At 36.4% G+C, this 16,682-nt stretch overlaps 1 long non-coding RNA gene across 2 annotated transcripts in view; it reads right to left on the bottom strand.

Moving 5' to 3' along the window:
* LOC150054191 (uncharacterized) overlaps window positions 1-16,682 on the bottom strand; it is a 184,363-nt gene that overhangs the window by 61,947 nt on the left and 105,734 nt on the right. For both annotated transcript variants that reach the window (XR_016537926.1, XR_016537927.1), the window contains exon 4: window positions 12,069-12,177. This is a non-coding gene — a long non-coding RNA (uncharacterized LOC150054191). The remainder of the gene's footprint in view (window positions 1-12,068; window positions 12,178-16,682) is intronic.

The raw sequence follows: 16,682 nt of genomic DNA, 5'->3' as shown, positions 1-16,682 counted from the left end.
AAAGCAACTCCTTTTGCAATAGGCTCAAAGAAAATAAAGTACCTAGGAAGTACCTTAACTAAGAATGTAAAAGACCTTTTTGGTGGAAACTTTAAAAATCCTGAAAAAGGAAATTAAAGCAGAACTGAGGAAATGGAAAATCCTCCCATGCTCCTGGATTGGAAAAATTAACATCGTGGAAATGGCAACCTTGTCAAGGGCTACACACAAAGTCAACACAATACCCATCAATATCCCAATGTCACTCTTTAAAGAAATAGAAGAGGCAATGCAAAAGTTCATATGGAATAATAAAAGACCCCATATAGCAAAAACACTTCTTAGCAGAAAGAACAGTGCAGGAGGAATTTCAATACCAAACTTTAGACTCTAGTACAGATCTATAATAAACAAAACAGCTTGGTAATGGCACAAGAACAGGCCTGAAGACCAATGGAATAGAACTGAGGACCCAGATATTAACACACAGACCTATGGCCACCTAATCTTTGATAAGGGAGCCAAAAGAGTAGAATGGAAGAAAGATAGCCTCTTCCACAAGTGATGCTGGCAGAACTGGTTAAGTACCTGCAGAAAACCAAAGTTGGATCCTTCTTTGTCACCCTGCACCAGGATTAACTCCAAATGGATCAAAGACCTGGAGGTAAAAGCAGACATCCTGAATACTTTACACGAAGAAATAGGAGATACACTCGGTCTCCTTGGCATAGGTTGAAACTTTGTTAATAAGGACCCAGAAGCACAACGAATCAGAGAAAGGCTGGATAAGTGGGACTGCATTAAACTGCAGAGCTTCTGTAGGGCAAAGGACATAGCTAGCAAATTAACTAGAAAGCCTACAAAGTGGGAGAAGATCTTCACTAACCATACAACCATGGCCTCATATCTAAAATACATCAACAGCTCAAAAACTTGAATCACTCCAAAACTAATCTTTAAAGAAACAACCATTCCATTAAAAGATGGGCCAAAGACTTAAAGAGAGTCTTCTCTGAAGAAGAAATAAAAATGGCCTATTGACACATGAAGAAATGTTCAACATCTCTGGTCATAAAAGAAATGCAAATCAAAACAACTCTAAGATTCCACCTCACTCCAGTTAGAATGGCCAGGATCAAGAAAACTAATAACAGATGCTTGAGGGGATGTGGCCAGGAGGGATCACTACTACACTGTTGGTGGGAGTGCTAACTCGTTCAACCACTATAGAAAGCAGTATGGCAGTTCCTCAAAAGACTAAACATAGAGCTCCCCTATGACCCAGCAATTCTACTACTAGGCATTTACCCAATTGTCCAGAAACAAGGACATACTAAATCCATCAGCACAATGATGTTTATAGTAGCACTATTTACTATTTACCATAGCAAAGATATGGAACCAACCCAGATGTCCCTCAGTTGATGAGTGGATCAACAAGTTGTGGTATTTATACACAATGAAATTCTATGCTGCTGTCAGAAAGAACGACATCGCCCCATTTGTAAGGAAATGGAAAGACTTAGAAAAAAACCATACTAAGTGAAGTAAGCCAGACTCAAAGGAACATAACCCCAATAGTCTCCCTCATTTGTCATAATCAGTAGAAACCTTGGCATCTCCTAGCAGAGATTTACAGTAGAACAAAATCTAGAGACATTAGGCCAAATAGTATGACACTAAATGTAAGGACCTCCAGGATAAGGAAACAAAAGCCATATAATGAGTGATTGTTGTCCTTAATGTACTATGTTATCTCTCATCTCTTTTGCCATGCCTTGGTTGTCTCATATTGTTACAATATTTCACCTTGTTATCTGATATATTTTATATGTGCTTAATTGGTTATTTAAAATTGGATAGGGAAGGGGGAAATCAAGATAAGCGGGGAGAGGTAGGAGGGGAAAAATAAATAAATGTAATAAAACATTATGTCTATAGAGTAAATATTCCACCATAGATTTTTAATGACTGTATAGTTTTATCTCCAAGACCATGTCCATAATATTCAGTACCGAAATATTGAGTCATTGCTCTTGTACTATTTATTACATAAATTAATGCTTAATTTTAATTATCTTCTAATATCTATGTGCCAGTGATAGTATACAGAGATTCCACTGTTAAATTTTTATTTTTTAAATATGACATTTGAAATATGATGTAAAAGTCAATGTTAGTAAATTTTTTAATTAAAAAAGAACATAGTACAAACATAAAAATAAATAAATAAATATATATGTGCTAAAAAAAAGTGAAAGAAATATGTCAAGAAAATAATCTAAATGGAGTGAAATACATCTTTAACTCTTACCAATGATTTTCAAGGTCAGGAAACAAATAACATTTATTTCTTTTTACTTATTTATTTATTTTATTTTTATTATAAAGATGATATAGAGAAGTGCTCCAGTTGCCTAAATCAGTTCTTTTATGAATAATGTCACTGATTTCATTGTCTTTTCTTATTTAAGGTTTATATCTTTATACCAATAAAAACTTTACATTGTCAAAAAAAACTTCATGTTGTCAGCTTTTAGATATTTTCCCTTCTCAATAAGAGATCTCTAAGTATTTAGAAATGCTTGTTTTACTGATAAAAGTTGTTGCTCTTACATCTGGCTATTGAAAAAGTCAGTATAAAACTAAAGGGATTGTTTCACAATGGAATTCGTTGCAAAGTATAATAGAAAAATACAATGATGGTGAGAAAGAACTGAAGTCCTATTACATTTAAGAAAGGTTGAAAAGACAAGAAATTGTTGATGATAACCAGTGACAGCTGGTTCACTTGTCCTTAGCTAGGATTAGGTTCTGGCAGAGAAACCACAGTAATAATTTGTACTATTTCAAAAAAGCAAAAAGAGAGGATTGTAAATGCTTTTGTCACAAAAATGATAAATATTTGAGGCATAGATATGCTAATTACTCCTATTTGATCATTATCCTAATCTACATATATACAATACCAATTTATACTATATTAATTCATACAATTTTGTTCATTAAAAATAAAGGAAATCAAGATAAACTTATGGTACACATGCTTTAATTTTATAGGTCTTTTCCAATATGTCATTCATACTTCCGTCAGTGAATGAAATAAAAGCTAAATTTATAGCCTTCTGCAGTGTATGCCAGTATGATTATTCTTCTTCTGGTTGTTCAGATATTAAGGTGTTAATCCAACTGACTTCAAACCATGAAGAATTAGTATTGCCCTGTATTAGCTAAGTATTCCAAAGAATATCTAAATTTGGGCATACTCTTAGAAAAGCCTAACGTTATATAACTATTATGGAACAAGTTTAACTAGTTATTCATAGAAATGCATACTTGATTGCTGCAGATAATTTCAACCTTACAATCACATGAGTTTTTTTTTATTCCTTCCTGATGCTGTTGTATGGGAGAATAGAGACCAGAAATTTCAGACAGTTTGGTAGTTCCATCATCTCATCCTTTCACCGTGTTGCATATTTCTCAGTGGCGCTGTCACTTTTGTGAAAACATTGGCACCTCTTTAGCTTTCATTTTGTCTACAAATCAGTGGAACTTAATATAGGCTCACTTAACCATAGATATTGCAACGTGTTTAAGGCCAAGAGTATATAGAGATGATATAAAGATGCTCCCATCTTGGCCTGAATCATTTGCTTTTACCAAAAAGATGTAAGAGCAAAAGCAATTCAGAAGTTACCCTTGGGGATGTAATTCCTCATCACTCACTTCTAACCAAATGTAGGAACACAGTCTACCCACAACATTTTTCGCACACTCAAACAAACTGTAGATTTTACCATCTTCTGGAAGAAATATGTTTTAGAGTAGAATATTGCCATGTTAAAATGTACTAATATACTTAGAAGTAAATACACAATTTGTCAATCATTTTCATCTTAAGTATTATTATATTATTTTCATCTGAATGAAATTTTTCCCCAGGAATAATGGAAAGTATGTGATATGACTCTATATTTAGAGGGTAAGGGTAGAAAGACACTCTGAGGCCAGTTTCTAAAAGATTTAAAAATTGTAGTTTTGATTACATTTCTGATGTTCATTTCTAGGGTTCAAGTCGCACACAGATCTCAGGCTTTTCTTATACTGACATATTACAGTAAAGAAAACCTCAACCCAGGCGCAGTGGCTCAATCTGGTAATCCTAGCTACTCAGGAGGCTGAGATCTGAGGATTGCAGTTCAAACCCAGCCTGGACACTAAAGAATGTGAGACTCTTATCTCCAATTAATCACAAGAAAATGGGAAGTGGGGTTGTGGCTCCAGGGGTAGGGTGGTAGCCTTGAGACAAAGAGGTCAGAGACAGTACCCAGACCCAGAGTTCAAGAAGAAAAGGAAGAAAGGGAGAAAGGAAGAAGGAAGGAAGGAATCAAGAAAGGAAGAAGGAAGGAAGAAAGGAAAGAAGAAAGGGAGAGAAAGAAAACAGCGATGTGCTCACCTTGCCTAGAAGATTCCCCTCCCCCCACCGGAGATTACAGAATCATGGGCCCTGACTTGGCCTCTGTCATGAAAATTATGACACAGGTAGCTACTCCAGTGAAGACATTTGAGTAATTCCTGGCCAATAGGAAGAAATACAAGGAATCAGAACCTGTGGGTACGTAGTAATAATACTAGCTTGGTCCTTAGTCTAGTGAACAGCAAAGCTGCCAAGTAGGATCCCTGTGAGAAGAGTAACTCAACTGACTGACTTAAGATAAATCCTATGTCACTGTGGGCCGTGTAGAAGGAAATAGAGGCAAAGGAATTTAAGTAGAAAAACAGACTATCTCTGGCAGCAAAACAACTCCTAGTTTGCAGAAACAGAAGAAAACAGAGAAAGGAGAGGCCATGTGACTGGGGGCTGATGTAACCATTGGAGGATCTTGAGTTTTGTTGTAGCTACAAGAACAATATAAAATCATTTTATATCTCTGCCTCTAATTTGTTTATCTCTAAACTAGAATTTTATATAATTCCTACCTATTCAGGTTGGTACACAAATATTTGTCATGGCTTAGTAAATAAACAAGACAATGAACCTATTTCAAATAATGAGCTTCCAAATTAATAAAAGATCCTGACAAGGACATTGGACTTGAAGTCAGAATCTGGGGGTGTAGCATATGGCAACTCGGGTCAAATATCTTGGGTTCCACTTCTTAGCTGGGTGATTTCTCCTAAAAAATCAGTCTATGTCTCAGCAACCTGTCTTTAGAACAGGGAAACTTGTAGCCCTGCTACATATAACAGTTATGGAAATTACATTGATCAGTATTGGCACTGTCTCAGGAAAATTTCTATCTTACAGTATATAATCAAATCCATGTTATTTGACAACATCTCTAGGAATGCTGTTAATTGACAGAATGTTAAAGAAGTTACTTCATGGGCCGGGAGTTTGGCCTAGTGGTAGAGTGCTTGCCTAGCATGCATGACGACCCGGTTCAATTCCTCGGTACCACATACTTAGAAAAAGCCAGAAGTGGTGCTAAGGCTCTAAGGCTCAAGTGGTAGAGCTTGAGAAAAGTCCAAGGACAGTGCTCAGGCCCTGAGCTTAAGCCCAGAACTGGCAAAAAATAAAAATAAAAAAAAAGAAGTTACTTCATGCCTTTAAACTTCTAGCTCTGTAGACTTAAAACAAGGATTTCAATTTTAAACAGATGATTTTCAAAGTTTTTTTCTAAGGTTAAATTGAACAATTCTCTGAGTTATTTCCATTCAGTATATAAGTGAAGAGTTAAAATATTGAAAACCTCTTTGTTGGTAGTGAAAGACTGTCTGTCATCACTGTCATAGACATGTCCTAGACATAAAATAATGACTAATAAAGCTAATAATGTCCAGAGCAAAAGGAAATGAGTCACTGAAAATAGCAATAAGGATACTCATTGTTGTGTTAATAAATGGTACAAAGCAAATATAAATGACTCTTTCATTATTAGTCAGCCAACTGACTCTTAAACAAAGAAATAAGATTTAATTAATGTACCCACTCAAAGATACAGGAAATGGAGATAACCCCATAAAGAGCAGTTGCAGAACACAGTTTAGGAATTACAGTCAATCATTCAAATGGACAGAAATCCTCATAGCAGCAATGAAATTGGTCTTCTGAGCTGCTCCACTCACAGCTCTTACAAAGAGAAGGGAACCAGGCAAGTTTATATTACCTGTGTGGGCCTCATCTGCTCAGAAACGCTGCTTGGAGAGCTGAACTGCTGCTCCACATGCTTCCCAGGAAAGAGTTATCCCAGATCACTCCTCAACTCTGCTGAGAACTCAAAAAGTTAAAAATCTGCATGTAATTTCTCCCTGGGAAATAAGACCAGATCCTATCCCAGACAAGTTATTATCCTCTGTTCTTCCAGTTGAAGTTCCCAGCCAATGGCATTAGCAGAAATTATCCGTTCTAAATACAGCATAACATTTAACAATATTGATAGTCATTACTGGAAGAACATTCTCTTTAGACTGAAAACTACAGGTGTTTCCATAGTTCCATGGAAATTTGGTTGGCTCCTCTGGACCCCTTCTTTCATCATGCTGGTACTTCTCCAGACTCTCGGGACATTTGCCTCCCCCTGTGCTCCTCTTCCTGGACTCATGCTTAACTCCCAGGTATGTGCTTAGGATGTTCTCTATCAGGTGTCACTTTATTCAGCCTTTTCATTGTTTCTGAAATCTCAGGCCTCTTTATTCCTTCTGCCTCTTCTGTTATTTCATTTCTGATTATTAAAACACCAAATCCAGGTTATCCAGTATTTTGTTTACCCATTGACTAACAATTCCATACTCTTCAGAAATTAGATATAAAGGTCCTGTATTAACTTGGAATTCAAGATAGATAGATAGATGAATAGATAGAGCTATCCATATTGATATATAAATAACTAATGAATACATGTAGCTATATAAAGAGTGAGAGAGGAGGGAGAGAAAGAGAGAACAAAAATAACTGAACTACCACACTCAGAAATGTAAACCAGCGATCCTACTTAGAAAACATTTTAGAAATACATAATGAGTATACATCATGAGATTAAAACTAACTTGATTGTCAAACTTAATCTAAAAGGTTTTGGAAACCCAAAACCTTCAGTATTTTTCCTGCATTGGTTTTAAAGTAATAACATTCAGGGGGAATATTAATGTTTTTCTTACACCTTCTGTCTATCAGAGTACTTGTTTCTCATCTTCTTATAATAAAACATTAAGATTCTAATTCACATCATGCCATAACAATAAAATTCAGTGAAAAACTGAAGGGAAATACACCTTTAGTGAGATTCCATCATCCCTTATTAATACCGTAATTGAGGGCCATAAATCTGTTTCTTATACAATTCATGTAATAAAATACTTAATGGATTGTGAATGACATGTTATAAAACTAGGCATTAAGTATTGCAATTTATATTTAAATGTGCTTCAGACATAAATAAGTGCTCTATAAATAGTAGGCTTTCCCAAGTCAGAAGATATAACCTTCCATTTACTCTTAGCAGACTAAGAACAGTATCAACAAGGAGTGTTGCTGTCACCGAATGGTAATTGTGTTTTGAATGAGGTGGGATGTTTCTCTTTTTTTTCCTTACGTTTAAAATAGTTTATGATAATTCAGTTGTTCAAGAGCTCTGTAAGCAGAAGCAGCTATGAGTGCTTCTCATAGCATCATCTGGAATCTGAGCATCATCAGGAAACAGCAGGATGTTCAAACCTGTCCCGAAACCAGCTTGTCTGACAGATATTCATACTGCTGCCTGGTCCAGATGAAGTTGTGATGGAAAGATGGAGTCAAGCAAGAATGGAGTGTTTGGAATATCAAGAAGCACCACCATCCAAGACATGTCTTGGTCCTTCGCTAAGTCCACTCTACAAGGACTTCCCATGGTGATGTTGTGCTCCCCTCCACTAAGGAAACCCCAGCACAGGAACTGTGTTCTGCTTACCTCTAAGTGACTGCCTAACAATCACCACTCACAGAGCCTTTTAGGTAAGCAGCATGGGTCACACAAGTGCCTAGTAGTGCAAGTGCTACTGTGTGAGCAAAGTTTTAATCTTGCTCAAGTTATAATTTCACTCTTCATTGCTGTTTGGCCTGTGGGATGGAAAATCAAATTCTAATACAAAAGATGTTCTGTGTGTATGTGGTGTGTGTGTGTGTGTGTGTGTGTGTGTGTGTGTGTGTGTCTAAGATTTAGTCTCTGACTTTGGAAACCTTGGCAAGCCTAAACATTTCATTCAGATGACATGACTATTGGATCTTAACTTGGGAAGAACACAAGTACTGATTCACAAATGCTTGCAAGAGAAGAGATACCATTGAAACATCAGTGCCACCATGCTTGAGAACTAACTGAGCCTGACATATCTAAATGACTCTGATGGTAATACGCTGCCAGGACCAGAGTCATAGATTTGAATCTAGGCCTGAGATTTGATTCTGTTAGTGCCACTTAGTATTTTATGAACAATCACTCCCAGAATTTCTTTTTTTGAAGATACAAGAAAAGCAGAAGTCCAGAGGAAAGAAAATGCTAACATCTGCGAGTCCTTTCCTGTGACTGTTTTGGGCCTGACTATGTCCCATCGCTTATCACCTCACCAATCTCTGTGAATCTTGCCATCCAACCTCAAAGCGAAATTAACCACTTTTGAAGCTACATAAATTATAGATTTACTTTTTTTCAAGTTCTGTATTTCCTGACCTTGAGCTAAAGAAAAAAGCCATCATTCTCTAGGAATATTTTATGCTTTTGTAAAAAATCACTTCATAAAAAGGGCTCCAGTTTATTTCCCCAAGAAGACTATAATACTAAATGATCAGTTTCTCCTTTTAAGGATGTCTGCTAATACAGATGTCCCTAAGATTTTCCTGCATTACTCCACTTTTGAAAATATTTTTTTTTGGCCACCAGCTTTTGTCACTTTTTTCTCTTTAATTGTTTATGGAACCCTTCAAGTCACTCTATGAAAATAGTTGGTGATACTGAGTCTCCAGATCCTATCATTCATAGTGAGAGCTTCTGTTTTGTTTATTTGGTCATTTCATAATAACAGCTTTCAACTTGCTGCAAGATACATGCCATGTTCCTCTAGCCATCTGTCTGTTTTAATGCTTGTTCTCTCTGGACCAATGGCCAGTTCAAGGTAATCAGCAACTGCCCATATTATATGCAGACTGACTATTCTTTTCATCCTCTGCAATAACTCTGTGTGATGATTTCATCTTTAAGTACTCTATGTTGTGCTTTAAAAAGTAGTTCTCCATACTTTCAATGACATATATAATACTCTTTGTACTCATGAAACAGGCTCATCAAGTGAAACTAAAGGAACTATTTCACTGACTAGAACATGAAAAACTTCCACGTGAGGGCTGGGACTGTGACTTTGTGGTGAAGTGCTTGCTTAGCATGCATGAAACCCTGGGTTCAATTCCTCAGTACCACTACAGCTCAAGTGGTAGAGTGCTAGTCTTGAGCAAAAGAAGCTCAGGGGCAGTGCCCAGACCATGAGTTCAAGCCCAAGGACTGGCAAAGGGGAAAAAAACTTCAATATGACTCATGAACATCATCCTGGTTTCATTGAATACACAGCTGCTACCAGGTAGGGAATTTTATGAGGAACATACATTTCCAGATTTATCTGATTTATCAGATATACCCATAATTTTATTATTTTCTACAGTTTCCTGTTGTAAGAAGGGGCATACATATTTTTAAATATAGGAAATTCACGGTACAAGGACAGGCTAAGGAAAGTAAGCAAGAGCCAACCTCTAAACGAAAGTCAGCCATTTCTGTCTTGAGGGCATGAACCATGATAGGACTGTACTGTACTTCAAGATTAGTCCAGGCAAAAGTAAGAGACCCTGTCCACTGCAGACTAAACAGGGCTGAGGTGGCGGCTCAAGAGTTGGTATACGCTTGTCTAGTAAATGCAATGCCCTGAGCTCATAAAAATAATGCTTGAGAATTCAATTAAATTGACAGTCATATATATTTCAGTGTGTTCCCAGACATTGTCCACTTCCATTTTTAAACTGTTTTTCCTCTACCAACTCATTTACATTGAAAGCCTTTATCCTTCATGCCGACTCTCCTTAAAGTTCCACCACAGTGTCCCATTCAAATCTGCCCTCCAGACAAGGAAAGCCCTGCTAGATAGCTTTCCTGACATTCCATCCCATCTAAATTTATCATCTCATCCTCCTCTTATTTTCTTCCTGCCCTTCTTAAGTCATTAAAGTGACACAAAATCACTCTTCAATTTGATGTTAATAACCACTCTTGTGTGGAGAGGTGACCATTCTTGGAAGACACCCTTTAACTTTCAGAATGTTTTTAATGACTATTTAGTCAAATATCATTTTTAAAAGTTACAAACCCATGGGGAGATGGCAAAGCAAAATACATGCAGCTTATATGAGGGGTTGCTGTCACTTATCAATCACAGAACATAAAACAGCTTTTTTCTCTGAGTCTGAACATGATTATCCTGACTTACCACAAGCTACCACTAGATATCTGTGCTGTCTGAAGGGATTCTGGAGGAATCTTGATGAACTAATTAACCTTCTTACTTTGAAGGTAAGTGATCACAAATCAGTTGAACTTCCGGGTACAAAAAGAGAATACGCGTGGTGGGGGGGGGGAATGGGTACCAAGACATGTGAAAGGGTATCAATGTATGTGAATTAATGCACCTTCTATCTGGCAAATATCATGTAACCCTTTTACTAATTACAATAAAAAAATTAAAAAAAAAAGAGAATACGCTTTGGAGAGGAATCTAGTCACTCAGACACTATGCCAGACCATTTTGTTTCCTCATATCAATTAAATCAGAGGTTTAAATTTTCCATATTGTCTGACAGGTTTAAGGTTTCTCTAATTCAAATTGATTTATGGAGCAATGACACTTAAGGAAAATGGAATGATGCAAAAAGGCTTTTATCAGATGACAAGTAGATATGAGAGAAGAAAGTGCTGACGACTCAGTCAGAGTTATATAAAAACTAGGCAAAGCATTGCAGATACCGGAGCCTGACCAGGGAACAGAGATAAATGGGAGTAGAGATCAGAAAGTTCACCCTTACCCTTCTGCCCACTGAGAAAGGAGACTCACAGTGTGTGAGGTACCTGTTTCTAATCATATGTAAAACTGCAAAACCTGCAGGGTTACCGTGATATGAACAAGGTTAATGTGCTACTCAAGATTAATTGTGACTTCACGACAAAATTTATTGAGGCTGAGGGAATCTGAAAGTAAAAGGAGGAGCAAAAGCCTTTCTAGAAATTCATCACGACGGGGTGATGGATGAAAGCCTTCAGAATCCAATAATAGGATTTTAAAGATTCACAGAAGCAGCACTAAGGAGATCTCAAGTGCTCGCCTTAGACAAACTAGAGCTGGTGGACAGCAGTGAGACTGGTTTGCCCTGTGGGCAATGGTTATTATCCTGTGGGCCTCATGCATAGTCTAACCTTTACTTAGCTATGCAGGGTCTAGCCCAAACATGGTAATGTTATAGATTTAGTTTTAGAGTAATCATTAAACCTATGAGAAGGAAAATAACTATCATAAAAGACTGACAGTGACTAACATCATGGATTCTATTTTATTCTTTTTCCTTATGGTTTGTTGGTGCTCTACCACTTGAACGACAGCTCTCCTTCCAGATAGTTTGCATTGGAAATCAGAGTCTCTCAGATTTGTCTGTTCTGGCAGGCGTTGAACCTCAATTTTCAAATCCTAGCCTCCCGAGTAGCTAGGATTACAGGCATGAGCCATGGGTACACAATCATAGATTTTATAGTTAATTAGACCTGGCCTGGAGTCCTGCCTTTACCACTTACTAGCTGTAAAACCTTGGACAATTGACCCAAATTTTGGACAATTAGCCCAATTTCTCAAAACCTTTCTTGCTTTCCTAACAGCAATAGGAAAAAAAATCATTATGCTAAGTTATGTGTTTGAGATCATGAATTGTAAGTAATTAGCAGAATCCTTTAGCACTCAAGAAAACAAGGTACTAGTAATAGCAGTCACTCTAGAAACACTAGGTGTGGGGCAATTCTTACCTTCTACTTCAGCAGGCAATATGCTTCAATTTTGTCCAAAATACGCAGGTTAAATATGGTGTTTGAAAGGTTTTTCTATGCACTTACAGGAACCATTTCCTTCAGAATCCTGTATTTCACAAGAAAATGAGTTAGAACTTAAAATGAAACTTTGGTCAAGATGACTGTAAAATATTTTGATGATGATTTTTGATTCTCAAGGAGTTCATGCTAAAGGATTCTCATTTTGGCATCTCTCTATAAAACTCATTCCTGAGCTTCCCAATCAGGTAACACATTGTTTTTCTTAGTTTTACTTAGCAGTTTGATTTCCTCTCCTTGAATCTGTTTTCAAGTTATCTCTTCTTTAGTCTCTTGTTTTCATTTTTCAAATGAATAGCTAAACCAGACTCTCTCTTTCTACCATGGACATATCTAAATCCTATAGCCAACAAGACATTTCTGAAATTTATTCTCAATGACAGCATATTCATTTATTCATAAAAGACCTATCAAAGGTCCATAATGTTCTAGGCTATCTTCTAAGACAAGGTAATAAAACAAAGCTTACAGGCTATTGGAGAAGAATGTAGGAAATCAAATAACTCATACTTGTAATTCTTGTCACACAGAAGACAGAGATTAAAGTATTTCTAGCCCAGGCAAAGAAGTTCACCAGACTCTGGATCCAAAATTGCCAATAAAATTGGCTGGGAGTGTGGCTTTGTGGTAGAGTGCTTGTCCACAATATGTGAGGCCCTGCCTCATACATACCATATAAACAAAAAAAATAATTAAAAAAACAACAAAAAGCTGTGCTGAAAGCATGGCTCGAGTGAGAGAGCACCAGTTGCAAGCAAGTAATCTGAGAAAGAATACTTACTAGGCCCTGAGTTCAAGGCCCAGCAAAAAGTCAAATGTGCTATCACATTAAAAATAATATAAGCGAAATAATATGGCAAAAATACTTACCAAGAAAATATGTAAAAGAAGCTGCTGTGTGTTGTCATCAAAACTTTTATCTTTGCAACAAATCTTCTTTTCCTTTGGGTAAGCCCATCTCTATCCTCAATGCACAAGCAACGCACAAGTTGCCAATGACAACTCTCCCCCAACACACACACACACACACACACACACCACACATACACTCACACACACAAACACTCACACTTACAACTGGAAATTGTTATCTCCACTCCTTGTCCAAACAGCATGAATTATTGTACTCACTGAATTCATAATTGACCCAAGATCCCAGCTGAGCAAATGAAAGTTTTGTTTCCCTTGAGATATTTTCTTCTGATAAAAATATAATCTCTCTTCTGAAATCTCTTACTGTAAGGATCAAATCAGTAAGACCTACTGGGAATCATATTCTTCAAATTTTATTGTAAACAAGTCAAAATCAAGCAGAAGTAGAAGAAAATAAGGTTGAAAGATGAAGGCATGCTGAGCGCCTGCTGCCTTACACCTCACCCCATCTTGCCAGCTCTGGAGGCTCCCCAGCAATGTTTCTGACACTGACACAATAAAAAGGATTCTAGATCTCTGCAGGCCAGTTCTTCCTTGCAAAGGGCTTCATAGAATAAGACAAATAGTCAAAGGCCTGAGTAATCACAGACAGTAAGATAGGCTTAGCTTAGCTTAACTCGATGGGAAGCCTAGAATCCTTTCTTGGAAAATGGGGAAAGATAGATAAAACCTTTAAAGGATAGGTGAAAATAAAGGTCTTCAAAAATGTTTTCAGAGCCAGGTACCCAGTGGGTCTTGCCTTTAATTCTAGCTACTCATGAGGCTGAGATCTAAGGATCACAATTTGAAATCAGGCCATGGAAGGAAAATCCTTGAAATTCTATTTTTTTTCATTTTATTTTTTTATTATTGAGGTAATGTATAGAGGGGTTACAGTTACATTTGCCAGATAGTAGGTACATTACTTCTCACACATTACTTCTCATATTTTTGTCCCCATTCCCCTTCCCCCTCCCCCTCCCAATCATCTTGTTTCCCCACTTCCCTTTCCTAGTTCAGATAAACAAATAAACATATATACAATATGCCAGGTAACAAAGTCAGATACTGTAACAATATGAGATTAACCAAAGGGCAACAAAGGAGAAGAGAAATAACATTGTACATTAAGAATAACAATTACACAAGATAAAGCTTTTGTTTCCATATCCTAGAGATCCTTTCATTTAGCCTCATCCTAGATGACCTTACGTATCTAGGTTTTGCACTATTTTAATCCTCTACTAGGAGAGTCCTAGATATGTACTAATTATCACAAATGAGGGAAACCATTGAGCCTATGTTTCTTTGGGTTACGCTTATTTCACTTAATATGATTTTTTTCAAATTTCCCCATTTTCTTGCAAATGGGGCAATGTCATTCTTTCTGATGGCAACATAGAATTCCATTGTGTATAAGTACCACATCTACGGAAAGTTGGTTCCATATCTTTGCTATGGTAAATAGAAGACAATACAATTTAAAATAAAAAGTAAAATAAAATACTTTTTCTTTAATAATTTCATTTATTCTCTTCTTCTGAATGTCCAATTACATGCTTTCCCAGTCTTTTCATACTGTCCCACAGGTCTATGACCCTCTATTCAGCTTTTTTCCTTTATTGTTTTGACTATATAATTTCAGTTGATTAACCATTTTCCTTGGTCATCTTCATTCTGCCTTTGTGAACTTGCGTCAGTTTGTATTTTTTTGGTTTAGAAAGTTACATTTGCTACTTTTTATTATCTATTCCTCAGAGAATTACCTTTCTATTCATTTCAGGAAAATTTACTTTCACAACTTGAAGGATAGTTATGATGATTCATTTATTCCTATGTTTGAAAATTGTAGTATCTGGTCTTCCACATTCATGTTTGAGTCCATTTTCTGTTGCTATTGCTGAGTGCTAAAGAAGAATATTTATTAAAATATTCATTTTTCATAAACTAGGTGCTGGTGGTTCATGTCTGTAATCCTATGTACTTAGGAGGTTGAGGTCTGAGGACTGGGGTTCAAAGCCAACTTGGAAAGCAAAAGCTGTGAGACTCTGAACTCCAATAAACCACCAAAAATCTAGAAGTGGGGCTGTGGTTCAAATGTTGAATACTACCCTTGAACAAGGAAAGCTCAGGGACAGTGTTCAGGCTCTGAGTTCAAGCCTGATGACAAACAAAAAATAAAAATAAAATAAAGTATGCTAGGTGTGGTGGCTTAAGCCTGTAATCCTAGCTATGCAGGAGATCTGAGAGCTGAGAACCAAGGTTCAAAGCAATCAGGAGCACAAAAGGACCTAAGACTCTTATCTCCAACAAATTAACCACCAAAAAAAAGTTGAAAGTAGAGCTGTAGATCAAGCATGAGTCTTCAACAAAGGACCTCAGGGAAAGCATCCAGGCTCTGAGTTAAAGCCCTACAACTAGCACCCAAAAATATATCAGAAAGATTTTTTTAAGTCTTCAAACTATTTTCTTTCAATAACTTCTAAGAGACTATATAATTTTTAAATACATATATATACATGAATAAATATTTACTACATTACTATATTCTATATTTATTTAACATATCTATACATACACATAACTCTCTACTGTTTACACATTCATATTAGTGCATTTTTATATTTACAGATTTCAATATTTATGCATATGAAATACATTATTCCTTAATAATAATCAGGGAATGCAATGATATTTGTAAGGCTTTCAAACCTAGTAATCATTTAATAAGCTTTTAAACTTGATTTGATAGCCCATTCAGCAACTCCTGACTCGTAAGCTCTGCAACACGTTCACTTTCTGCACTGAGAGATAAGACCTTTGTAAAATTACAGCCCATGAAATCTAGCTGCTCATGCATAGTCATCTGTCCCCAGACAGCTCTGAGGAGCTGCAGCCCAGCTCCACAGAGTCACAACATGAGTTTCCCAGAAGGAAATAAATTTACAAAAATTCACCCTTTGTTTTTTGACATCAAGAAACAGGAAATGAAAGGAAGTCCTAAAATAAATATGTTTGGAAACCAAATCAATTGCTTTTAATGAACATGCATCCAGTAGAACCAGAGAAACTTACAAATAGTAATACCTCCAAACTACTTCCAAGTGGATAAAATCAAGAATAAGAATAAATATTTTTGCACATAAGGATATGTAATATGTGTATGTATATGTTGAGCATTTTAAAAACCTCTAAACACACATACTGTGTGTGTGTCTATGTAAATAGGAAGCAGTCTGAGGGTACCTTTACCCAAAGCTCATATAATTCTCAAAGAAAACCCTCAATAAAAGGGGAAAATTATACATGGGAACAGACATGTATATATACACGTCCTTTTTGCTTTTAGTTTATATAAGGCTGTTTGAATACAAGTTTGTTTTGAAATGATGTATTAAATGCATTTGTGCTGTGCATCTTGAAGAAATGTAGTGAACAATTGCACACAGGTTCTCAGCATTACTGTTATTCAAGGCACTGTTTTACCATGCCATAATTATATTGTTGATGTTTGGTATATTTCTGTAACTACTCTTTCATGTACCATGCCATGTGTTTATTTAGCACAGGATTAGAGGGGAAAAAAAGAAATTAATTGACCTCTATGACTTCAAGGGGAAC

The sequence above is a fragment of the Megascapheus bottae genome, chromosome 15 (assembly GCF_031878675.1).
Source record: "Megascapheus bottae isolate mThoBot1 chromosome 15, mThoBot2.hap1, whole genome shotgun sequence".
In the NCBI taxonomy this organism is placed as follows: Eukaryota; Metazoa; Chordata; class Mammalia; order Rodentia; family Geomyidae; genus Megascapheus; species Megascapheus bottae.
The sequence above is the reverse complement of the archived record's forward strand: the minus strand, read 5'-3'. Positions and strand labels throughout refer to the sequence as shown.